Genomic DNA, 26,461 nt, shown 5'->3' on the forward strand with positions numbered 1-26,461 from the left:
GGCCGGTACAACCTCCATCTCCTGGGTTTCAGTCAAAAGAAAGAAGGTATGAAATGGACAAAAGGACATTGCGATTCATTGCAAATAGCGGCTTATCTAGGTCAAAGCTTGCTTATAGCCAAGAGGAAATGCTAAAAGAATCTCCTCAACCAGAGATAGATTGTCACAAAAGTCGTGACAACCACTTGGTCAAACAATGTCCTCATACGGAGATCACTGAAGTAAATGCCTATTTTCTTGAGTGTGGCATCACTCACTTGATCCCCGATTGCCCGAAAAAACCAAACCAAATCAGGAAAATCACGACAAATGTATTAGGGATTGTTCAGCTCCCTAGTAGGTCAGAAAATGAAAATGTTGTACCAGTTCTAGTAGTTATGAGAGCACAAGCTCAAAAGAAAGCTGATGAGAATCTAGAGACAAAGAACACGAAAAGTGACATGAGTCCAAAGACAGATGGTGGACCAAAGACAGACGCACCTAGTCAGAAAACCAAGAGCAAACGAAATAGTTGGAAAGCTAGAAAGACTAGGATGAAAGCACGCAGGGAACGAGAGCAAAAATCCATAGCTGAGAAGCTTACCAAATCTGAGGAGAAGATAAAACAACATGAGGAAAAGGAGGCACCTTCTCTTACACAGATGGTTAAACCTCTAGAAGAACCATCCACGGATGAGAAACCGAGAAGTGCTAGTTCAGGAGGATCTGCGTTGGCAGAGAAGGTTAATGAGACATTAGATGCCCTCTTGAAAGCCTATGATGTGAGGCTCAAAAACAACCAAATCCAAGAACACAGGTGGATGACATATCCCTATGTGAAACTAGAAAAGCAAAGGTTTGAAATGTGCCAGAAAATGATTCAAACAGCCCAAGCTTTACTAGAACCACCAGTTGCAAAACCTGAGGATGTGATCCGTGTCATGCCTACACAAGTAATCCCACCAAACAAGGAACTAAAAGAGCTAGATTCTAGTCATAAGCACATAACAAACCTCAAAGACCCAGCATTAGAACCAAGGATAGTACTGAATACCACATATAACTCATTTCACCAAGCTATACGTGAGGATTGTAAAGAGATAGATGGTCTTGACGAATTGTGGAAACAAGTCAGAAAGGCCAATGAAGCCGATGACCTAAGAAGACGAGTAGACAAGACTGGTGATGAACAAGGAGTGTTTCTACCACCAATAGAGGAATTTGAGACTAGATCTCAAATAAATCTAGACGTGCGATTGTATTGGGGCGACAAAGGATCTGTACAATCTATGGATAGTCAACCCCATTTGCTAAGAACACTACCGTCCTACATGAGAGAGTACGAGACCAAGTCAGATGTGGTTGCAGTCCCATCACAGAGACTGTATCCCAACAAGGCCATCGATTCAAAGGGGCTAGTAGATATTCTATCTACCCCAGTCACCTGTACAATAATGTTAGCTGAGTTGCTCAGAATAAGACCAAACATGTGGGCTAATGTGGGTAAATGTCTAGAGAAATTTGGTGTAAAAACCCCAATGACTCAAATCGAGGAAGGCATCAAAGAGCTTGAAATGCCTCAACTAAATACTAGGCCAGTGCCATTAAACAAGGTAGGCGAGTATTACGAGGGAGAAGATGGAATCTGTTGAGCCATCAGAGGATCACACCCACATTTTTGCTCACACTCATCATTTTGTAACCATTGATTGTAATAAATGTCTTTCCGACATTGATTTTGAATTGAGCCATTCATTAAGTGACGGGACTCAATTGAGTTTCCAGCTTGTAATTCCGAAGTAATTTCACTTGCTGATGTAATTAGTTAGAGATGTTCTCACCTCCAAGGCTGAGGTATATAAGCCAAAGTTTTTGTAACCTAAGGGGATTCAGATTATTAATCAAAGTGAGTTTTTGAGCGCCGTGACTGTGTCTGAGAGAGAGTGAGAGAGAGAGAGAGTCTTATCCACTTTCTACGCGAGCTACAGAGCCGCCATTGGAGAAGCGACACCGCCATTGTGTTAGCAACGGCGAGAGCTACGCACAGATACCAAGAGTGCGCGCTATCGGCTTCTATGTGTGGTAAGTTCCTACGAGCTTCGGTGTGAGTTTTCTTCCAACTGGTTTGTCGGAATGGAGCATGCAGCATATCTATAGAACCACAACGAGTAGAGCTACGCATTAGTACCATCAGGGTCAAGTTTCGATCACCTGTATTTTTCGGCCTGTCTTCATACGCGTTTACCGCACAGAGTGATTATAGGTTGATTTTGCAGTTCAAGTCTTTAAGGTGTTGTGCTTACCTAGTGTATAGACTTTCCCTTGAGTTTGAGATCGATTCAATGATTCTAGATCCTGTTTCGTATAGCATTCATTCGTAGTACGGATTTCAGTCACTTGCGTATTTTAGAACTTAGATTTGATTTCCTTAGTAGTGATTGTCATTAGAAGGTCGAGTAGGTGATTTGACACCCACCTAGTTGTTTCCATGCGCCTGCGGGTCAAGCTCCGTCCTCGTCTGACAAATTCTGTTGTTGGTTGAGTTCTCGCTATTTAGCTTCCGCTAGCGGCGTAACCGCCTTAACAGAAACACCACCCTTCCTATGGAATTCAATAATGTAAAAACCATGGAAATCCTTGACAGTGGAGCTGGTGTAGCCATTGCAACCAAAGAATTTTGGAAAAAATGGGGAAAACTTGCCTTGATATCCACACGAATGACCCTGCAGCTTGCAGACAGACACAAGGAAAAGCCCCTAGGACTGCTAGAAAAAGTACTTGTTACTTCTTTTGGCATTGAATATGAACACACTTTTGCTGTTGTTGACTTTGGCAAGAAGAACAACTATGACATCATTCTGGGAAGACCATTCATGCGACAATTGAAAATGGTCCAAGATTGGGGTTATGAACATATATACCTGAGACATATGGAAACCATAACAAAGATAAACTTGAGGGACCATAGCTATAGGGATGTGACGAGAACACCAGTTGAGGAGTTTGATTCCACCATAGTAGCAGGATCAGAACTTCCAGCTTCGTTAGGTAAGCCTAAAGAACTATGGATGTGTGGAGCTTCACAATGTGGTAGCTTGAAACTTGAGGAATGTATCCTAGAGCGGGTTATAGAGGATATGGACTATATCCCAGAACCATTTCTTGAAGAAGAGTTAGAGCCTTTTGGATGGGAACACATCTTGGCTACTCTGGACGTGTGCGCCGTGGAGGATGCTCCCACAACAAAGTTTTGTGATGAAAATGGCTATGATGTCGTTCCTTATTTTGCAGTGAGTGTAATCCAGGAAAACGAAGAGAACCAGACATCAACAAGCTCTCGAAATAAGGAGCAAACAAAGAAATGTGGAGAATCAAAAAAAGAAGAAGACGACGAGTTCTATGACTCTGTAGAACACTTCGAGCTTCAAGAAGATCAACGACCTGGGAATCAATGTCATCGCTACATGAATAAAGTGCATCGAAAGTGGATTCCAAAGTCCTCCGTGAAGACACATCCACCACAAGCATCCTCATACATGGCTCCTAATAAGGATGCAAAGACTCAGCTAGGAGGAATACGACCAGAGCAATGAGCTAACAATGCTCTAATCAATGGGCTAGAAAAGTCCTCCAAGAAACTACCACCCACGAGCAAATAGACAGTAACTTTCCACTACCAGCCAAAAAATCAAGGGAAAGTACAAGAAGTCAACCTTGGTGAGGATAGTAGTGATAGTGATGAATCTTACAACATCCCCTATCATCAACTCAGGCCATCACTATCGCCAACCCCTTCAGCAACAACCATGACAGGTCAAAGAACAGGACAACAAGTCAAAGCCAAAAAGCTTGACAAATCTGGATACCAAAAAGCCAGATCGGCCAAAAACAGATATGGATCAAGAAGACAAAGATCTCTAATGACAAATCATAAGATCCAACACCAAAACAAAAACAAGGAAAGCGTGCACGAACGGATAAGAATATCACAAAATTGCAAGCTTTCACAACTCAGGTTTGGGCTCCAATGAAGTTGATTCAAGCACGAAAAAGTCAGGAATTCATTTGGATTCCAAAACAACCACAGTATCAACTTTCAAAGCCTGAATCCTGTCCCCAACCAAGCGTACAAGGGCTGAAGCAAAGACCACTGTTGACTCACACAACAAAATGGTGTATCCCAAAGAAGCCTCTTCCAACACAAACGAAGCACGGGCAAGTATGGGTTCCCAAACGAGAGCCAGCAAAAAAACAACCAATAATCTCAAAGAAATGGGTCCCAAAGAAGAACAACAAAACTGCTGTCAGTGTATCGCCGCTTGAATTCTTACAATTCTTCCTACGATTACAATATAGTTAGAAGAGAGCAAGTCGCTTCAATCAAGCAACTATACAAGAGCTTCAAAGACCATTACATTGCTTAGAATAGGAAGCCTCGCCAACAAATGCGCAAATTGCCTATACCCACATCTTGCACAACATAAATCTTTTCCATGCATTGACTGTGTATGCATAATAGGGCTACATTACAAGGCCTGCATAGGCACAACTTTTTATTGCCCAAGCACAACACATACCCTTTGCGATACCCTGTCGTAAAGGATGACTCCAAATAGGAAGTGGGGAGGCATTCTGAATGCGGACCTAACATTATGACTATTAGAGGGAAATGTTTTGTGAGATGCATTGAATTTTTGCTTTTTATTGTGATAATTTTTTGACGAAATTTAGAGTAAATGCCCTCACAGTAGTGTTATAGAGGAGTATGGGGACAAAATCCATATATGAGCCCCTAGGAACGTGTGTATAGTGTACATAGCATTTAGATTTCTATTTGAATGATTTTTCTTTTGTTGAGTTGTTTTAAGATTTTCTTTGTTTATTATTAAGAAAAAATAAAAAAATCCATAATCCACATGAAGAAAAGAGTGACGAGAGGCCTGAGCACTACAAAGAGAAGAAGGTACAGGGAAACGATGAAACTTCACGAAGTATGTCTCAGCAGCCACTACAATAGCCGAAGAACTTGTCACAAAGCAGTGTCAACATGCAACTGACAAGTCATACAAGTCAGAGACGAGTAGCTAAGCCACAAAATGAGTGAGGTGTTAGTCCCAAAGCTTCAAGTAATATTCTCTGTGGTCTAAGCGTCTTAGCTATTCTAGGTACTGCTCAAGCTGGAAGAGTTGAGCATATTTACGTTGTGTCGCTCATGCTAGTATAGGTGAGCAAAAGAGTCGAAGTCTAAGTACTTAAGTCTAATGAAGTGAAGGAGAAGGTCCAAAAGACACTCACGTACTGAGCACAGTGAGATACGAGTGGAGAAACTTCTACATCGACAACCCTTCTTGGAAAGGTGTAAGATATTGAGACATCTTTTGATGTCACATGTGCTACATTTATTCCTCGAAACACCCATCATCTCCTTCTTTCACATTGCATGCTTTTAGTGACAAATTTCTCATATGCATATAGAGTGTCCCATAATTGGCACTTGCATCAGGCACTCTTTCCGTGTTTCACCCAAGCACTCACCTTTCATGAACATGTACTTCACGTTCAACTGCTCAACTCCAATAAGAGCGTATACCAAAGGCATTTTTTTCCCACCGGGTTTTTTCCCTTTGGTCATCCAGGTTTTAGACCCTAATCTAAAGACACCTATCACCATCCTCTTGTACATATTCCTTCTACATCAACAATAAGGAAATGCTACTCAAATCAATTGACAAATGAATTGGAGCACCAATTTCAGATCATAGCATACATCTCCTCAATGGCGAGTCGAAGAATGACCTACAATGACAAAGCTGCAGACAACACTAACAACATGATTGCACAGGAACAAAGAAGTCCCCAATGAAGAAGAGCCGACATAAAAGTAAGCAGAGGATCTTGTTGTGGTTCGACAAAGTTACAAGCAGTGCAATAGATGAAGCCAAAACGATAGCAAAGACTACATCGCCATCAACGGTCAACAACACAACATCACTCAAGTTTCGTATCAAAGTCATTTGTAATGAGTAGTTATTCTAGTTTCAGAAGCCGGGGTGCAATGGCACTTCCAGATTGTAAATACAAAGCCATTTGACCCTTTCAGCCCCATTTTTGGTTAAACCTAAGGTAGCCTTAGTATATAAGGTACCTAGGTCATTTTGTAAAGCAGTCTTTTCATAATCTAAACTGGAGCGCTGCCGTCTACTGTGTGTGAGAGAGAAAGAGAGTGAGTGTGAGCTTTATCCTCTCGCTACGCCCGGCTCGCTCAACACATTGGAGGTCCGACTGCACCATTGCTGTATGCTCGAGGAGAGCTACGCGATAACGCCAAGCATTCCACGCGAGACGAAGCGCACACGCCGATGCATCTACGAGCTATTTGCGGCCGTAAGTGTATCAAACGATGTCTGTTTTATGCGTGCTAGTAGTATATAGAATCGTGGAGACATAAGCTACGCATAGGTACTCATAAATTTCAATTTCGAGCACTTTCAAAATTCTGCTCTGTCATCCTACGCGTTTTCCGCAGATAGGTTTAGAGTGAGGGTTTTGAGTGTAGAAGCTCAGGGACAGGTGTATCCTAGTGAGGGGATGGTGTTCCTTAAGTTTCGTACGAATCTGGCATAATTAGGTGAGTTACCTTCCGTATGTGTGTATGTGGCTAGGTGGTGTAGTTGAGAGCAGTGAGGTTCTTGATTGTGGTATAGTTGGCCTTCCAAAGTGTTGTATGTGTAGGATGGTCTCAGCCTTACAATCTAAAGAGATTTCCTCCGTGTGCCTATCGTGTCATCTGTGTCCTCGAGTGCTCCAAGTGATTCCATTTATCCTACTTTCATGAGGATATCACATTTGGATGCTTCTTTGAATTTTCAAATCAACGCTCCAATTTTGTTTGAGTGTAGCTTGACGGTAGGCCCAATTTAGGCTGCTTATGTGGTTATGCTTCTTAATCAAATTAAGACCTTGAGTAGACTACTCATAATGAGCCTACAAACCAACAAAGCTGCTCAAGCTTGGTCCTTGTAGATATCTTCCAACTTCTATGACACTGATGGAGAAATATGGTCAACGTTAAATCCACTAAACTATTGAGGCGGTTCGGGGCGGGCAACAAGAGAGGCGACTTCTAAACACCCCTGAAGGCTCCCGTGTTGCTCAATTGGGGTTCAGGCAACCACAAGCAAGAAACAACAACAAACACACAGCCAAACCCAAACAAGATAGTAGGCACCACTTAGTTATGGTATGCGAACTAGGACGCAAGAGAGATTTTGTCACAACCAAGAAGATGTGCCACAAAACACACACAAGCAACCTCACACCAAGACACACACAAAATGGACCAGACAAAGCTAGAGCAAAGGGAAGAGAGAGAGAGAGAGAGAGGAATGGAACTTGCGTAATACCTTGTTTGTGACTTGCAAATGGAAATGGTTCGTTATGATGCTATCATAGATCTTGTACAATACTAACTCAATGCTTAGTGAATACTAAACATTGCCAACACACACACTGTCTTAGGGTGTGGGAGACCTCTCTCCACAATACCCTCTTACAATGGACACAAAACTCTCAATGAAAACACACTAAAACACTTTCTCAAACAACATCAAATGATAGAAACTTAAAATACACAAGTCACCTTGAATTCACCAAATCGTATTGCACAAGTGGAAGGACGAAGATTTGAACGTCGAATCACATCTTTGATGCACCAAACCTCAAATTTTTGATGATGGAGGAACATATACAATAGTAGTTTTGAGGTTTTGAATTCAGGCTCTCTCACTTGCAGTGTGTAACTTGAAAGCTTCTCTCACACCAAAAGTGAAGCTTACAAAGTGGTTGCTACGTCTAAGTCTCTCCTCATGCATAGAGTGTTAGGGTGCTAATGTGAGATGTTGGGCGTTGTTTTACAAGAAGGAGAGGGGCCTATTTATAGGTTGGAGACCCTCATTAAGATTATTTGTAAATCCTTATTTACAAGATAACAAATTAGGATTATAATTTTTTCTTAATATCAAAACATTGTGGGCGTTCTTTGTCTGCTTGAGTCATGGATGTGGGCTCAAAAGAGAGCATTCTTGATGGTAGATAAGGTGAAAGTTGAGTTTTAAGAAAGAGAGAGAGAGAGAGAGAGAGAGAGAGAGAGAGAGAGAGAGAGAGTTACTATGCACATGTTTTGAGGTCAGGTGTCTTTTATGGTTAGGTCAATGGCTATTTTGTGTTAGTATGTTAGTGTTAGTAATCACTAAAAAGTTAATGATATATTTACAATGGGTAGAATGAGGTGGATGGTTGAATAAAGTAAGGAAATCCTTGTGATGGTGAAGCTTGAAGAAGTTTTGGATTTACTTGTGTAGGTTCTCAAACTGACCATCAATCCTCTTCTTCTTCTTCTCTTCTTTATGCCACCGCCGTCAAGGTTCATTATCTTGATGAAAATAGTAACTCGGTTGTTGAGATCTCTCAATTTGCAGAGGTTCATCATGGTTTACATACTGAATTCTATGGTTATAGAGAAGGGGTAAGATGGAATTGTACTTTGGAAGTAATAGAGAGAAGCATAGAGATGGTGTATATACATGTAGAGCTCATATGAGAGCTATGGAAGTAAGAGGGGAGGTTAATGGTGAAGAAGGTGAGAGAAACCATGAAAGGTGTATGTTTGAGTGAGGGATAGAGAGGAATGAGTGTGTGTTTGTGTGCAGAAGTGTGAAAAGAGGTGAGAAAAGACTATGGGCTACTTGTGAGAAAAGTGGGCAGATTGGAGTCCAATAAAAAAATCATACCTCACCGGTGATTGCTCCAAAAATTATGAAAATGTTTGAGGTGATTATTCAGCTCTTGGTCCACATTTTGTCTTCTAACTATCGCTTCAAATTCAGAGTGGAGATAAATATAAAAAATTCCACCAAAAAGCCTATTTTTCTTCACAAAAAAAGTCTTCAGTGGTCCCCTTCTTGTTGAATTTACATAAGACTCCAAAGGTGAGCCCCTCCTTGCATTAGAGCATGACTTAATTGATTCTTAGGGGTTTGAAAATATGCACAGTTGTGGATTATGCATAAATACAATATATAGATATGATGGAAAAAACAGGTTAGTATACATAAACAATTCATGGAATCTAGAATAGTGTGGGCTATAAATAAAAAAATAAATATCTGAAAATATAGACAATCAAATGAGGAGGATCCTCATTTTTTTATATTGATGTATATCTATTTACAAGAGGTAAGAAATAATACCTGTAGGAAATAGAAATTAGTGAAAGGCAATGACTGATGGTGAAAGGTATTTTTGAGGTTTTTTCTTGGAATGGATTTACACCAAAGATAAGAGAAGCTTGCATGAAAATATATCTATATGGAATAAAGAGTGTGTAAAATGGTAAGAAAAATTGTGATAATAGTGAGTCAATGTACATAGCATACATAGACAAATAACGCACACCTAGGTAAAAATATTTAAATAAATACCACAATAATTATAAAAATTCCCTACATTTAGGCCCTATGTACAATGAAATATTTACACACAAATGGACCATAATATTTTTTTTTATTTTATGTTTTTGGCTCAACTAGCCCAGTGACTAGCTAACTGAGAGTTTTAAGGAGATATGGGAAAAGTCCCCTAACTCACATACCCCTATGTACAATGAAAAGATAGGGATAGCTACAATTTTTAGGTGATTTTGGTAGGGTGAGGTAGCTCACTATGGAAATTACGAAGAGCTGAAAAACGGATATCATTAGCCCTCCCCCAGGATGATGGTACATTCATGTACCATCAAAAGGCATATTTTCCAAATAGAGTGGTTCTGAGTCCTCTATAATATCTGGTCCCTTGACAAGATTTTTATTTTGTGGCTTTTTGTCACACCCATGGTTCATGCAACAAAACTTACATGAGATAGTTGCTCTTTGACAGTTCTTCGGTAGATCCTTTGGTAGAAGGCGACTTAAATAGGGCTTCAAGCAATACCGTTTACCTTCCTGGAGTGCTCTTTACCATTCAAGTCCATAAGCTGATAGTAACTTGAATTGAAAGCCTTATTGACTATGTACGGTCCCTGCCATTTAGTTTCAAACTTGGCATCAAAATGATTGTCGAGTCGATTGTCATACCTTAGCACAAGATCTCCTTCTTTGATGCCTTTGTCCTTGAATTTCTTGTCAAGCTTCTCCTTTACTTGTGTAGCTTTTCTTTTGTAGCACTCATAAGCTGCTTCTCTTTTCCACTCAAGCTCCACTAGTGTAAGAATTCGATCCATCCATACCTCTTGATCATCTTGTGCACCTCTGCCATGAAGCCGTATTGTTGGGATGTTGAGCTTGATAGGCTGCAAAGCCTCTTGACCATACACCAAGTGAAATGGCGTGAACTCTATTGCCTCCCTATATGTGGTTTGATATGCCCACAAGGCTCCATCCAAGAAGTCATCCCATAACTTTGTTTTGTTTTGGACCATCTTTCTAATGATGCTTGCAATGACAACATTAGCCTTCTCCACCAAACCATTTGATTGTGGGTAGTAGGGTGTGCTATGACGATGTAGAATATGAAGATCTTTACAAACTTCTATGAGTAAACCCTTCTTGAACCCTGGACCGTTATTACAAACAATCTCTAGAGGTGTGCCAAATCTACATCAAATATTAGTGTAGACAAACCTGCCCATTGTTTTCCCATTTATTGTTACCACACTTTGAGCCTCTACCCACCTAGTCATGTAATCTACATCCACTAGAATGTAGAGTTTACCATTTTTTGTTCTAGGAAGAGGACCCATAGCATCAATGCCCCATTTTTCAAAGGGTCCATTTGCAAGCACTATTTGCCTCGGGCCATGCACCAACCTTCTATTTCCATTTACCTAACAGTTGTGACATCTTTTACATCAATGTTGGACATCCACACGCAAGTTTGGCCAAACATACCCCGCAAGCAAAATCTTCTTCACGGTTAATTATTTGGCAAAATGACCACCACATGCCTCTTCATGCAAACCTTTTAGAATGGCTGGAATTTCCTCGATAGTTGGTACTCTTCTGCACACTTAATCCTTCCCTCTTTGATAGAGGGAGCCTTCTAGGAAGAGATAGACACTTTCCTTCTTCATGAGCCTCCTCTTCTGAGATTTTGTGAAATCTTGTGGAAACTCGCTCTCCAAAATGTAGCCAGTAATGGGAGCCAATGACTCCAATCCCTGGTATCTCGGTTGCTTGACAGCTGTTGCCACCATGATGACCTACACTTCTTTCTCAACACATATAACTACTTGTTGTGCAAGTAAATCTGCATCTTCATTTTGTTTCCTAGGGATATGATATATTTGCACTTCTTCAAATTGAACAACCTACAAATGGCATGAACTTTTGTCCTTAGGATTCATTCTTGCATGCCCAAATACATAAAATCTGCTTCACAATGAGAAGTGCATCTCCCTTTACCATGAGACGTGTATACCTTGGCCAATGCACATCTTTAAACCATGAAGTAGTGTGTCGTATTCTGCTTCATTGTTTCTAGTTGAACCTGGTAGATTGACCTTCTCTTTCATGACCACCTGTCCACTTGGGTTGAGCAACACTGGCCCTCCCCCAGCTTTTCCTGTGGCTCGTCGAAAATCTCCATCAAAGAATAAGGTAAAAGCATTAGGAATACTTTTAGGTGGTGGCAATGGTAGGGTCTTTACTTGAGGCACCTTAATCTCCTTCTCATGTACCCTATAAGTGATAATCCCTGCCAATTGTGCACGCACACTATCTTCTACCTGAAAGAGTATTGGAACTCTTGCAACTCCATAATCCACTTTGAGATCTTAGTACTAAGATTCATTTGAGATGACACCCAAGGAAACAATTTTTCTGCTGTGAGGATTACAAAAGGTTTTGGTAGCAAGTAGGATCTAAACTTTCTCACCGCAAACATGAGAGAAAGAATCATGAGTTATGCCTCCGTGTAGCCTCTCTCCAAAGCATTCATGACCCTACTAGCAAAGTAGATGGGTCGCATCCTGGTACTGTGGGGATCTTGTTGTAACAAAACAGCCCCAATTTTTTCTTTCCCAACACTAGAGCTAACAAAGAATGTGTACTCCCAACAAGGAGGCATAAGTGTTGGTAGTTCTGACAGAATGACTTTGATGTTACAAAACTATTCTTCAAGCTCATCTGACCAAACAAACTCGACTTGTTGTGTCAATTTTTGCAAGGGGTGAAGTATCTCCGAGGCTAAGTGAATAAAGCGTCACATATACTTCACCTTTTGAACGAATGAGATTACCTCCTTAAGACTCTTGGGTGATGGTAGCTCAAGAAGAGCCTTTGCCTTTGAAGGAACCACTTCGATGCCTTTGGAAGAAACTTTATGACCAAGCAAGATCACTTCATCCTCACCTATGTGGCACTTGTCGGGGTTGAGTTGACCTCCCATGTCGTAGAGTTTCTTCAAACCCTCTTCTACCCATACAAATTGTAAGTGATCAACGTGTACACTTTGTGAATGGACTCGTTCAATTTATGTTGCAAGAGTTCATGGTAATACATTGACGATCTGCATCGTACCACCCTTAAGCACATTGGAAAGTTGGTAGAGAAAATAATGCTTCCTGAATAGTTATAATGCGGGCTTTTAGTTTTGATTTTGTGAATGATGGTTTCAATAATGTACATGATCCAATAATGCGGGTAGATTTTACCTGTATCTTATAGCCTTGTCATATCTAGTCTAACTAGCAATTCATTTCTTCCATCCAAGACCCTAGTAGAGCATATCATGCAATCAATGTGTGTCAAGAGAATGCATCCTAGAGACCAACCTCCACAGGCACTTTTTAAAAGTTGTTCAAGGCATTTCTGGAAATACTAGGTTTCTTTTCAATAGCCCCCAAGTTACTGTATCATATTCCCATATCAACATCTTGCCTAATGCCACCCCTCGGTCCGCATCCATTGAAAGTAGCCCATGACTTCTTAGCAGTATCCTTGTTGGGTATGTCCTACAATTAGCGCGTGTCAATAGGTTGCATTCCAGAGACAAACCTCCTCAAGCACTTTTTTGTGCTTTCTAATGTACACCACATTTGGCATACAAGTCATCCAAGGCATTGCCACGCACTAGGTTTCTTTTCAATAGCCCCTAATTAGCTCCATCATCCTGAATTCCTATGCCCATATTGACATCTTGCCTAATCCCACATGTTCAGGAGATGTAAGCATAGTGATTGCACTTGGAGAGATGCCCTCAATTTTCATCCATTGAAAGGAGCCCATAGCTTCCTAATTGTACCATCGTTGGGCAATTAGTGAGTGTTAGGAGATAGCACCCTAGAGATAAACCTCTTCAAGCACTTTTTTACTCTCTGATGTACAACAAATTTGACATACAAGTCGTCCAAGGCATTGCACAACAGTAGGTCTCGTATGATGAATTTTTATGCCCATATCAACATCTTGCCTAATGCCACATGCCACCAAGATGCAAGCATAGGTGATTGCATCTGGAGAGATACCCTCACTTGTCATCCATTGGAAATAGTCCAAAGCTTCTTGTCTTTTTAGAGAATATCTTGCAATTAGTGCATTCCAAGGGATGCAATCTACAAGAGGAACCTCCTCAAGCACACCACAAGTGGCTTACATGTCAACCTAGGAACTACCAAACACAATGTTTCTTTGCAATACCCGTAGAATTAGCATCTCTACATGCCTATAAGATGCAAGCATAGGTGATTGCATTTGGAGAGATGATATTCATTGAAAACAACCCAAATCTTCTTGGCTTCATTTGCACGTCTATAAAAAAAAACAGTGGGAGGGGAGGAGCTCCATCGCCCCTTTTTTTTTCCAGATGTGTACATCGAGGATTTCGGTGAAATCTCTCTCTCTCTCTCTCTCTCTCTCTCTCTCCAATCTCTATACATGCCCAATCTCTAACTGCAATGAGTCAAGCTTTTCCCAAAGTTTCCTTCGTGAATCTCCAAAATGATGTTTTTGCGCATGTTGGACCAACCCAATGGAAAGAAACAAGTGATGGGCGAGCTCTTCTCTTATTGTTTTTCTTTGGTATGAGCCTTGCCCTCCCTTTTCTTTCAACTAGATCTCTAATAAAAAGCGACATACCACTATTAGGGGAAACTTTTTCTTGACGCATAAGCCTTAAGCTAGGTTTGTCTTGGCTTATGAGCCTTAAGCTAGGTGCATCTTGGATTATACGCCTTAAGCTAGTTGATTAAGAGCATAAAAATGTGGGAATAGAAACGTTAAAATCCTACACACATAATAAAAACATGGCCTTATTTATTTTTCCTTGTGTCGTCCGCGCGTGCGCGGATGATTGGAGAGCTCCTACCACCCTTTTTCTGGTGCCTTGGATCAAGTTGGCCAGAAGACATGGGTGTGGGTGATGGCGTGCTACTGCATCAAAGAATCTTGGATAGCACTGGCTTGCTGCTTTTTGTGGATCTGCAATTAATTGGTGATATGATACAGTACGTACTGGCAGTAGCTAAGTTGAGCTGCAACATAACTTCACCTCCCATCGATTGCTTATGTTCATCATCGCTCAAGCGTTTCTTTCTCTCTTTTTGGACGTGAAGCTCCTCTTCCAGGCTTCTTCGATGGGCCGGATTCTCAGGACTGCTATGATTGAAGGATCCATGGATCCAAGGTAGAAAATCAGCCAGGAGAGGCCTCCCACACAGCTCCGACCGGTCCCAAAATGCGACCGAAAACTCCTGCAACAGCTGGGAATTATGGCCGACGTGATCATCATGTCAAGATGAGTGCTACAGAGGAGGGTGTCCATCTCTTGGTGGCGAACCTCCTTGGAAGCGGCCATGCTCTACGTACCTAGGGGAGAGAATGTGTTGGTTGTAGAGTTTACAGAGGAAGCACCAGTGGGGGCCTCCGACATGAAGGATGAGCCCTGGGAGCCATGGAAGGCGAGGTGAGCGGAGTGGGAAGGCGGGGAGGTGCACAAACAAGTGGTCATGAAAGTGCATGAACTCTTTGACAAGAACATGGGAGGAGATGACGAGCATGGGTCTGTAGCAAGAAGGCGGTCAGAATTGGGATAGCCAACAGCGTGGGTTATGAACAGTGGCATGGGTGGACAGGTTTGGAGAGCTGCAGGCAGAGATGGAGAAGGAGCTGCGAGGGGGCGCTCTACAGGTGAAAGAAGCGGGATGGAGAGGGCTCTCCGGCAGTGCTGGCATTAGCAGTATACAACCCGACTAATACACTCTCAAGAGGGGTAAAAAACTGTTAAAAAAAGGGGACGATGGGGAGGCTCCAGCCCCCCTTTTTTTATAGCTTTTTACGCATGGATGGACAGGTTTGGAGAGCTGCACACAGAGATGGAGAAGGAGTTGTGAGGGGGTGCTCTGCAGATCAAAGAAGAGAGACGGTGAGGACACTGCAGCAAAGCTTCAACCACCCAACCCGACTAATCCATGATAAAAAAGGCCCCCGCTTTTTTTTTTCAGCTTTTGACCCCTGTTGAGAATGGGTATTTGGCCATGATTGTCAAGCAGGAAAATCGCACGACTTAGAATCATCCACGTTTACCAATGCCCATGACCTTTAATCCACTGGCTCTAATCGCCAAACGATTTTTGGCTACTGTTGTTGACGTGAGAGAGAGAGAGAGAGAGAGAAAGGGGGAGAGAGGAATTTTAATAAGCTACTATGCACCAAAAGATTACTAACGGTCAATATTTAATTAAACCCTAAATTGTAAATCCCCTTTGTTGATGAATTCTTTTTTACTTTTAATTAAACTTAACTCGCATGATGTTAATTTTGAAAAGCCCAACAAGCATACCACTTTTGGCATACTTGTCAACCTAGACAGCACGAAGCACAACGTATGCAAGTGTAGGTGATTGCCATCAATTCAAAATAGCCCAAAACTTCTTCATTTCGCTTGTTGACGATACCCAATTTGAAAAAAAAAAGGGGGGGTTGGAGCCCCCCCATCGTCCCCGTGCGCGCAGATGATGGAGGGGCTCCAAACCCCCCTTTTTTCTCAAGTTGGGTATCATCAGCATCTTGTATAATGACACATGCCTATAAGAGTGGGGTCCCTTTGTGCACCACATTTGACATGCAAGTCGTCCAAGGCATTGCATCTTGAATTCTTATGCCCATATCAGCATCTTGCCTAATGCCACATGCTATCAAAATTCAAGCATAGGTATCTCCAAGTGCAATCAAATCTCATGTATAAGAATCTCATATATATGGAATTTTTCCCGTGCTATAGCTTATACTTGAAAACAATAACGGGGGGGCAAGATCCCCACCCTCATTCGTGTGCACATGTTCAAGAACCTCAAATGGAAATTATCCCCATGCTAGTGCTCATGAATGTAACAGGAAGGAGATCGAGGATACAGAGTAGGTGCACACATGCACTTGGTAGGGAGCACTTTATGTTGGTAGAGAAAAGTGATTGGGCATCATAATCTCTTACCCATGTGAATGTCTTGCATAAGGTGGCAAACCCTCAAAATGCTTGCATCATGGTGACCATGCATTCTTTGCCACAACCATACTGGACATTTTTGGAAGTCAATGTGATCCAAGTGATTCCATTTATCCTACTTTCATGAGGATATCACATTTGGATATCACATTTAAATGCTTCTTTGAATTTTCAAATCAACGCTCCAATTTTGTTTGAGTGTAGCTTGACGGTATGCCCAATTTAGGCTTCTTACGTGGTTATCGTTCTTAGTCAGATTAAGACCTTGAGTAGACTACTCATAATGAGCCTACAAACCAACAAAGTTGTTCAAGCTTGGTCCTTGTAGATATCTTCCAACTTCTATGACACTGATGAAGAAATATGGTCAACGTTAAATCCACTAAACTATTGAGGCGGTCCGGGGCGGGCAACAAGAGAGGCGACCTCTAAACGCCCCTGAAGGCTCCCGTGTTGCTCAATTGGGGTTCGGGCAACCACAAGCAAGAAACAACAACAAACACACAGCCAAACCCAAACAAGATAGTAGGCACCACCTAGTTATGGTATGCGAACTAGGATGCAAGAGAGATTTTGTCACAACCAAGAAGATGTGCCACAAAACACACACAAGCAACTTCACACCAAGACACACACAAAATGGACCAGATAGAGCTAGAGCAAAGGGAAGAGAGAGAGAGAGAGAGGAATGGAACTTGCGTAATACCTTGTTTGTGACTTGCAAATGGAAATGGTTCGTTATGATGCTATCGTAGATCTTGTACAATACTAACTCAATGCTTAGTGAATACTAAACATTGCCAACACACACACTGTCTTAGGGTGTGGGAGACCTCTCACCACAATACCCTCTTACAATGGACACAAAACTCGCAATGAAAACACACTAAAAGACTTTCTCAAACAAGATCAAATGATAGAAACTTAAAATACACAAGTCAACTTGAATTCACCAGACCGTATTGCACAAGTGGAAGGACGAAGATTTGAACGTCGAATCACGTCTTTGATGCACCAAACCTCAATTTATTGATGATGGAGGAACATCTCTCACTTGCAGTGTGTAGCTTGAAAGCTTCTCTCACACCAAAAGTGAAGCTTACAAAGTGGTTGCTATGTCTAAATCTCTCCTCACGCATAGAGTGTTGGGATGCTAATGTGAGATGTTGGGCGTTGTTTTACAAGAAGGAGAGGGGCCTATTTATAAGTTGGAGACCCTCATTAAGATTATTTGGAAATCCTGATTTACAAGCTAACAAATCAGGATTATGATTTTTTCTTAATATCAAAGCATTGCGGGCTTTCTTTGTCTACTTGATTCATGGATGTGGGCTCAAAAGAGAGCATTATTGATGGTAGATAAGGTGAAAGTAGAGTTTTAAGGAAAAAGAAAGAGAGAGAGAGAGAGAGAGAGAGAGAGAGAGAGAGTTACTATGCACATGTCTTGAGGTGAGGTGTCTTTTATGGTTAGGTCAATGGCTATTTTGTGTTAGTATGTTAGTGGTTAGTGTTAGTAATCACTAGAAAGTTAATGATATATTTACAATGGGTAGAATGATATGGATGGTTGAAGTAAAATGGTTGAATGAAGTAAGGAAATCCTTGTGATGGTGAAGCTTGAAGAAGTTTTGGACTTACTTGTGTAGGTTCTCAAAATGACCATCAATCCTCTTCTTCTTCTTCTCTTCTTTATGCCACCGCCGTCAAGGTTCATTATCTTGATGAAAATAGTAACTCGGTTGATGATATCTCTCAATTACAGAGGTTAAGCATGGTTTACATGCTGAATTCTATGTATATAGAGAAGGGGTAAGATGGAATTGTACTTTGGAAGTAATAGAGAGAGGCATAGAGATGGTGTATGTACATGTAGAGCTCATATGAGAGCTATGGAAGTAAGAGGGGAGGTTAATGGTGAAGAAGGTGAGAGAAACCATGGAAGGTGCATGTTTGAGTGAGGGATAGAGAGGAATGAGTGTGTGTGTGTGTGTGTGTGTGTGTGTGTGCAGAAGTGTGGAAAGAGGTGGGAGAAGACTATGGGCTACTTGTGAGAAAAGTGGGCAGACTGGGCTCTAATCAAAAAATCATACCTCACCGGTGGTTGCTCCAAAAATTATGAAAATGTTTGAGGTGATGATTCAGCTCTTTGTTCACATTTTGTCTTCTAACCACCGATTCAAATTCGGAGTGGAGATAAATATAAAAAATCCCACCAAAAATCCTATTTTTCTTCACAAAAAAAGTCTTCAGTTGTCCCCTTCTTGTTGAATTTACATAAGACTCCAAAGGAGAGCCCCTCCTTGCATTAGAGCATGACCTAATTGATTCTTAGGGGTTTGAAAATATGCATGGTTGTGGATTATGCATAAATATAATATATGGATATGATGGAAAAAACAGGCTAGTATATATAAACAATCCATGGAATCTAGAATAGTGTGGGCTATAAATAAAAAATAAAAAAATGAAAATATAGGGAATCAAATGAGGAGGGCCCTCATTTGTTTTTATTGATGTATATCTATTTACAAGAGGTAAGAAATAATACCTATAGGAAATAGGAATTTAGTGAAAGGCAATGACTGATGGTGAAAGGTATTTTTGAGGTTTCTCCTTGGAGTGGATTCACACCAAAAATAAGAGAATCTTGCATGAAAATATATCTATATGGAATAAAGAGTGTGTAAAATGGTAAGAAAAATTGTGATAATGGTGAGTCAATGTACATAGCATACATAGACAAATAACACACACCTAAGTAGAAACATTTAAATAAATACCAAAATAATTATGAAAATTCCCTACATTTAGGCCCTATGTACAATGAAATATTTACACACAAATGGGCCATAATTTTTTTTTAGCTCAACTAGCCCAGTGACTAGCTAGCTGAGAGTTCCTTAACTCACACACCCCTATGTACAATGGAAAGGTAGGGATAGCCACAGTTTTTAGGTGATTTTGGTAGGGTGAGGTAGCTCACTATGGCAATTACAAAGAGCCGAAAAATGGCTATCACTATTTGGAGTTAGCCCCTCTTCACTTGCCTGTAGTAGCTTTCCTTTCTTGATGTTGCTACTACCATTCATATAATCATGTTCGAGATAATTTAAGATACAATGGTGAGAAAGCATTACTTGATGGTCTGCCAAATTTTCCTTGATGTCTCTTATTGTAGTTGCAAGCTTGCTAGAATATGAAAGTGTTGAGCCAAGGTAGGATTTTGTTGATTAATGAACAGTTGGTAAGGTCGACACTAATTTGATGCAAACACCTCTCATGCGGATTGCAATCATTGTCAACAGCCACAACAAGAGGTTAGAGAGTAATCATTGAACAAGTGACCCTTGGTACTTGCATCTAATGTCTATCTATTTGATGCAAACACCTCCATGTGGATTGTGATCACTGTCAATGGCCACAAAAATAGGTTAGAGAGTAATCGTGGAACAGGAGACCCTTGGCACTTGCATCCAATGTCTATCTACAAAGAGTCTCTAAATGTCATTTGTGAGCTAAGAATCTACAATTCTTAATAATGTATACTTTATGTGTGGCTGCTCTACACTACATCGTGTGATATTATCTATGATAGCTACGTCGTAATAACCGAGATTTTCCAAAAGTTATTGATAAACTTCTATCGTGGAATATCATCTATTGAACTGAAATATTTACAATATGTCCCTAATAAGGGAGGGGCCATGAGGCTAGGCACTTTTCTATTTGCATAGAGTGTAGATTCTTGGTCTCTCCAAATGTAGTCTTTTGAAATGCACTTATTGGAGGAGAGAATACCAACTATAATTCTTGTCAACAAGAAACACTCGTAAAGTTTGAAAGGCACCAAGAAGCCTGCACTCACTGGTTGTAGATGGAGAATAAATGATGATAGTTAATCAACAATGATGCAATTTAGCAATGATGGAGTTTTTGGAACGAGAATGGAGACCCTCTCTCTCTCTCTCTCTATTTATCTATTTATCTATCTATCTATCTATCTATTTAAAGGAATGACTAGATAGACATAGAGTGTTGTATGAGGGATGGGTGATGCACTAGCGGGTGGTGAATTCTACTAGCTTTCACAAGAAGGAAGAAAAAATACCAATAATTTCTTTGAGGCAATAAAATAAATTTATAATCTATAACAAACCATAACAATCATCGTAGCAAGTAAGCACTTCATAGATGGTCCAGTAGAAAAAAATGATCACTTATTAATAAAGGACAAAAAAATAGTTCTATTTTTCATAGAAAAAGGGCTAGTTGACTTTAAGGCCTTAGCCCTTTTTGTAGGCAAAAAAAAAAGGGCAAGTAGGTATATGAGGTTTGGATGGTTGGAAGGCTGGTTACACTTACTCTTTCATTATGTACCAAGTGCATGACCCTTTTTCTCTTTGTTACTTGGCAAACTATCTCCAGCAATGCATTGCAAGCAGTCATCAAGGGTGAAGAAGAGCATGAGAGTGGGGATGATATTTATGTTTATGGTTGGGACAAATCAATCAATTAATTCCATGAATATATATTTCATGATATAGTCTAAATTAAATTATGTATATCTTCGATGCTATCTATGAAAAGCCTCATTCAAAATCCTTTGATTTTGTTATCATCATAGACCTTTATGAATAGGTGTCCTTCCCTTTGAGGGTTCAACATTTGATTGTGCATAAGATCAATAGGTCTCAAGCATATGAAAACTCCTTGAGATCTATTCCCCCATCACTCCAGCATTCATGATCAGTCCATACTACTTAGTAACCAAGCGGTATGGACTTTCCCAATGTCATATCTTAGCTCACATAGATGTTACGTTCATTCATCAAAACCCCCTCCTCATTCTCTCAATGTTGTGAGCAAGAAGAATCTTTTGTATCTATGGAAAATGTGGCACATGTCATTTAATGATTTTGGTGTATTTACTACATAGCCATTTCTTCGTGAAGTGAAAACAATGTTGTTGTATTTTGCTTTGGGTACGCCATGAATTTTTATTCTAGTTCATGAAAAGTTATAGGTCAAGACACATACTTTTGGTCTTGAAACTTTCCAGTTTTCTTGTTTGGGAGACCTATGGATCTCTCTTTCCCCCCCTCTCTCTTTCTCTTTATCTACAAAATTGTTTCCAAAAAGCTCAAAAAATGGTGCTTGATTTGAAAAGAACAAAATGAAAGGCTCACAAATATAAAGCACTCCATTGAAACGTGAGAGAAGCAAGGTTTACCGCTTGTCCAAGCTATACGTGGGTAGTTTGGTTTCAAGGTACTTCACTTGTCTAGGGTGCACTTCATTGAAGCATGGAGAGAAAGAATGTCTACCATGTGTCCAAGATATGCTCCATTGAAATATAAATAGAAGCAAGGTCCACCACTTGTCCAAGCTAATGTAACAAATTGGTTTTATTTCAAAGTCTACCACAATTCTGTGAATCAGACTCCATAGTAGGTCCACCACTTGTCCAATCTATACATGGGCTTGGTTTGAAGGTCTAAGATCCATGTAAGGTTACTTGTTGGAGTAAGCCATTTAGCATACACTCGATGCGTGACCAATCCCTAAAGCCAATCATATCAACCATGCACCATTATGTGCATGTATCCATTACACTACATAGAATTCCCTAGTTATATGCTTCTTAATAGTCACATGCTATTCCCTATAGGCACATGATATTTGACCCTTCTCCCACATGTGATGGAAATCACTTTCTAACATTAAATGCCACCTTTCCACTTTGAGCTTATATAAGGCCATATTGCTTAGCTTGTTTTTTGGCTCTTTTCATCTTAATCAATCAAGCGAGTCTACTTTCATTGAGTTCTCTCTCTCTCATTTGTTTGCTCCTCATGATTATAAAACATCTCACTACCATGAATGTAACTAATTCTTTTCCGCCTTAACTAATCAGAGCTTGTAAGTAATTAGTATCTCCTAATTATGTTAATTAGATTCCTAAGCTAGATTTATTGCTCTCTCTCCCCAAGCACTAAACTGATTCATACTTCTTTTAAGATTAGATTAGTATAACTCAATTCTAGTCATCTCCATCATTGGTTTTGGGCAAGTCTACACAACCACTACCCTCATTGATGATTACCACTCAAAGGCCGCGTGTGACCCTCCCCTTTTAAGGCATGGCCGAAAAGAGGCCCGTGTGATGTCCACCAAAAACATCAATAAGTTCAACGGTGTTGGATTTCACACCTGGCAGACAAAGATCAAAGAAGTGCTCATGAAGAAAAATCTTTGGAGTATCGTAAAATCGCCATCCAGTTCATGGGAAGCCCTAACACGAACCTCGCAAGTGGTATCAAAGGTGAGTGCACATAGTGAAAGAAGAAGAAGAAAAAGAAAAAGGGGAAGTCAACACTATCTATTATGAGGATGTATTATAATGGGTTTTAGATACTGCCCCAAACCCAATGTTTGGAGGAAAGACCTACCCTCTCTTGCATCAAATTCCACCATATGAGCCATATGCAGTTACTCTACGTAGCCCATATTAGCCTTGGTTAGAATCCATGCACTCCGTGTAAGCTTTAGGTTATGGGGGGCGTCTATTGGGGTAATCCGTTTAGCTTACACTCGACGCGTGACCAACCGCTAAAGCCAAGCATATCAACCATGCACCATTATGTGCATGTGTGCATCCCACTACATAGAATTCCCTAGTTATATGTTTCTTTATAGCCACATGCTATTCACTATAGGCACATGATATTTGACCCTTCTCCCACGTGTGATGGAAGCCACTTTCTAGCATTAAATGCCACTTTTCCACTTTGAGCCTATATAAGGCCATATTGCTTAGCTTGTTTTTTGGCTCGTTTCATCTGAATCAATCAAGCGAGTCTATTTTCATTGAGTGCTCTCTCTCTCAATTTGTTTGCTCCTTATTATTATAAAACTCTCACTACCATGAATGCAACTAACCCTTTTCCGCCTTAATCAATCAAACCTTACACTATCTTTTGTCAAGCCATGTCTCTAGTGAGTACTAAAAGTCAAGCAAAATAAAATACTTAAATCCCTATCCAAGCTCATTAAGGTTTTGGTTTCTAAAGCCACCATATGTCTCATATAATGCTCTAATTGAATACTTATGTTAGTTAATTTCAATGTCAAAACGTAAGCTCTCTTCTAGCAAGGGTGGTTTAAATTTAGGCATGACCACTTGCTCAAGCTAAGTTTCACTTATGAAGCATCACTGCTGTCAGGACAATGGCAAGGCCGGACTAGACAAAGGCAAGGCCGGGCTAGGCAGTGGGGAAAGGGAGTCCAACTAGGGCAAAGGGCTAGGAGCCATGCTATATAGTGGGTGGTTGGGAGGTGGACTCCTGGGTTCTAGTTCCCCTTGTCTAACATTGGTATCAGAGCAAGGTTTCTAATTTTGGGAAGGACACAGCCGTGGGGTTGGAGAGCCACACAATTCTTGCATGCCTTTGCATGTCGGGCTCACTGAGGTGTGGACATCACCCCCTGTGAGGAGGAAAAAGAAGAAGGACGGCGTGGGCAACACCTATTGCAAGGGAAGCGGCCGAATTGCGCCCTTGTGGGCACTACGGCATCACGCCGGGCTGAGGAGCAAAGCTCGACCCAGGGCCGAAGCCCGCTTCGCACTGTAGTGACCATCATCTCTCTCAACAGCTGCTTGCACTCTACTGCTACCGGCCATGCCGATTGAGAAGATTTGAATTCACACTCAAAAACGCCTAAGACCTTTGTCCTTAGGACTTTATTCATACAAGGGGTGATACACACCCCGCATCAAGGAAGGAGCTCCGACCTCCGAAGGTTTGTTGCATAGATCCGAGGGGATCGAAGGCCAGGCCGGCAAGTACACGGACCAACACAAATTTTCTACGTACTATCTGCAAAAAATCAGAGAATTAATAAAGCATCTCAAGGGGAGTCAAAAGCGACGTTATTTCACAAAATTGATTGCGGTCGAAAGCAATTCTACTCATACTCGATTTGACTACAACGGGTTAAAGATTTCCCTACACGACTGACATTTCGGATCAATTTCGACTTGGAAAATATCAATTTTGACAAGATTAGCAAGGCTAATTAACCTTTGCGGTACTCTCAATATTAGGTTTTTTTTTTTACTATTCCTTTCACTGCACTATGTCTCCATGGATTTCAGATATCAATATGACTTTTGATTTCGAGCAAAATACACTTGATCCTGTCCGTAATGGCTCGGGGTTGGATGCTCTCAAGGAGAGTGCCCGCGATGCTACGGCAGGTGACGACACTTATGAACTGCTTGATATTCAAGAATTTGTGCACTTCAGACACGCATATCAGTCATGGAAGGAAATTTTGCATCTTTAAATGAAAACGTCACTAAATTATCCACGTTAGTGATCCAATTATTGCAACAACAGTCCAAAGGTCTTGCTGACACGCACATGCATGAGCACGTTGTTACACAGGGGCAAGGCCCTTCTAATCAGGGACAAGGTCCATCTGATGATACTTTGCACACTCTCACTGCAAAAGAGGTGGATGAGTTGTTGGAAAACACCAAACCACCGACTTTTAAGGGAGAGGACCGCAATCGCAATAAGGATGCAGTGAATATCTTTCTCAGCAAGTGGGATGGAATTCACGCCTTACGCCTATCCCAGACGCAGTCAGAGCACTGGAAACAAGTTTAACTCTGGAAGGAAAGCTACAAATGGTGGATGTCTGTCAAGGAGAAGAATATCATACCACAGAGTTGGGGAGCTTTTGAAGCTATGTTTCACAAAGAATTTTTGCCTACGAATGAGGCATATCGGAATTGGATGGCTTGGGACACGTGTTCGATGCGTTAATACCCATCATTACTTGACTATATATCTCACTATCGGGATGTTATCCTTAAGTTGGAAGGCCTAGATACCTTTCAACAAGTACGTGGGTTTATACGTGGTCTGACACCAGAGCTTAAGAAGCACGTCAAGACTCAATACCCTAAAACACTTGAGGAAGCCATAGTGAAAGCACATATTCACGATGATCAAGATGAAAACAAATCACATCATAATCACGTGCCTGCTAATACACATGGTAATACACGCACAGAGTACAGGCACAATAAAAGGAAATTTATAGTAACCAATTCAGAAGCATCTAAAAAACCCAAGGGGTCCAGAGGTCCTCTCTCTCTTGATGACTTTGATAAAGCTAAGAAAGAGAAATTATGTTTTCAATGTTTAGGAAGCGGTCATGGCAAAAAGGATTGTCCCAAGGGGAAATCTGCTGCTCATGGCAAGGAGAAAGTAGTGCACACAGTGCAACTGCTGCCTCTTGAGCCTTCCTCACGATTCTCTAGAGTGGAAATAACACACACCGAGGTGGTGCATGAATGCTGTCTCACAGCTTCCATGTGGCAATAGAACTTCGGACCACATGAGTTAGTACGTATGCACGGATCTTTGCAAGGGCACAAGGTGCGCATCTTGGTAGATGACGGTGCTACTCACAATTTCATCAATTATGGATTGGTGAAAAAACTCAAATTGCCTTAAACTCTGAATAACCACCGCTACAAGGTAGCAATGATGAATGGACATGATACCAAAATCTGGGATACTCAAGTCCGAGTTGTTCCGTTGGAAGTACAAGGTTACTCCACATCCTTGGATTTTCAGGTTATGAACATGGAGAGGGCAGACGTGGTTCTTGGTAGGGAATGGTTGCATAGCCTAGGACCATCACTCAAGCGTAGCTATGAGCACAACAGCTTGATGTTCGAATCCCATGGCGCACATGTGTTGTTGTTTAGGAGAGAAGGATGTACCTTCTTCACCATTGATATGTAAAGTTGAGCTTATGCAACTCGTTTATGATAATGCAATAGATCAAGTTTTCTTGTGTTACTCATTGTCTCATTTTCTCTCTAACATTGAATCTGTTGAACATTCCTCAACGCCGCATGCTTCTCTCCCATCTCTTCCACCAATGGCTACTTCCAAACAAGCAAAAGTTG

Source organism: Adiantum capillus-veneris, chromosome 5 (genome assembly GCF_014529385.1).
Source record: "Adiantum capillus-veneris isolate H3 chromosome 5, ASM1452938v2, whole genome shotgun sequence".
In the NCBI taxonomy this organism is placed as follows: Eukaryota; Viridiplantae; Streptophyta; class Polypodiopsida; order Polypodiales; family Pteridaceae; genus Adiantum; species Adiantum capillus-veneris.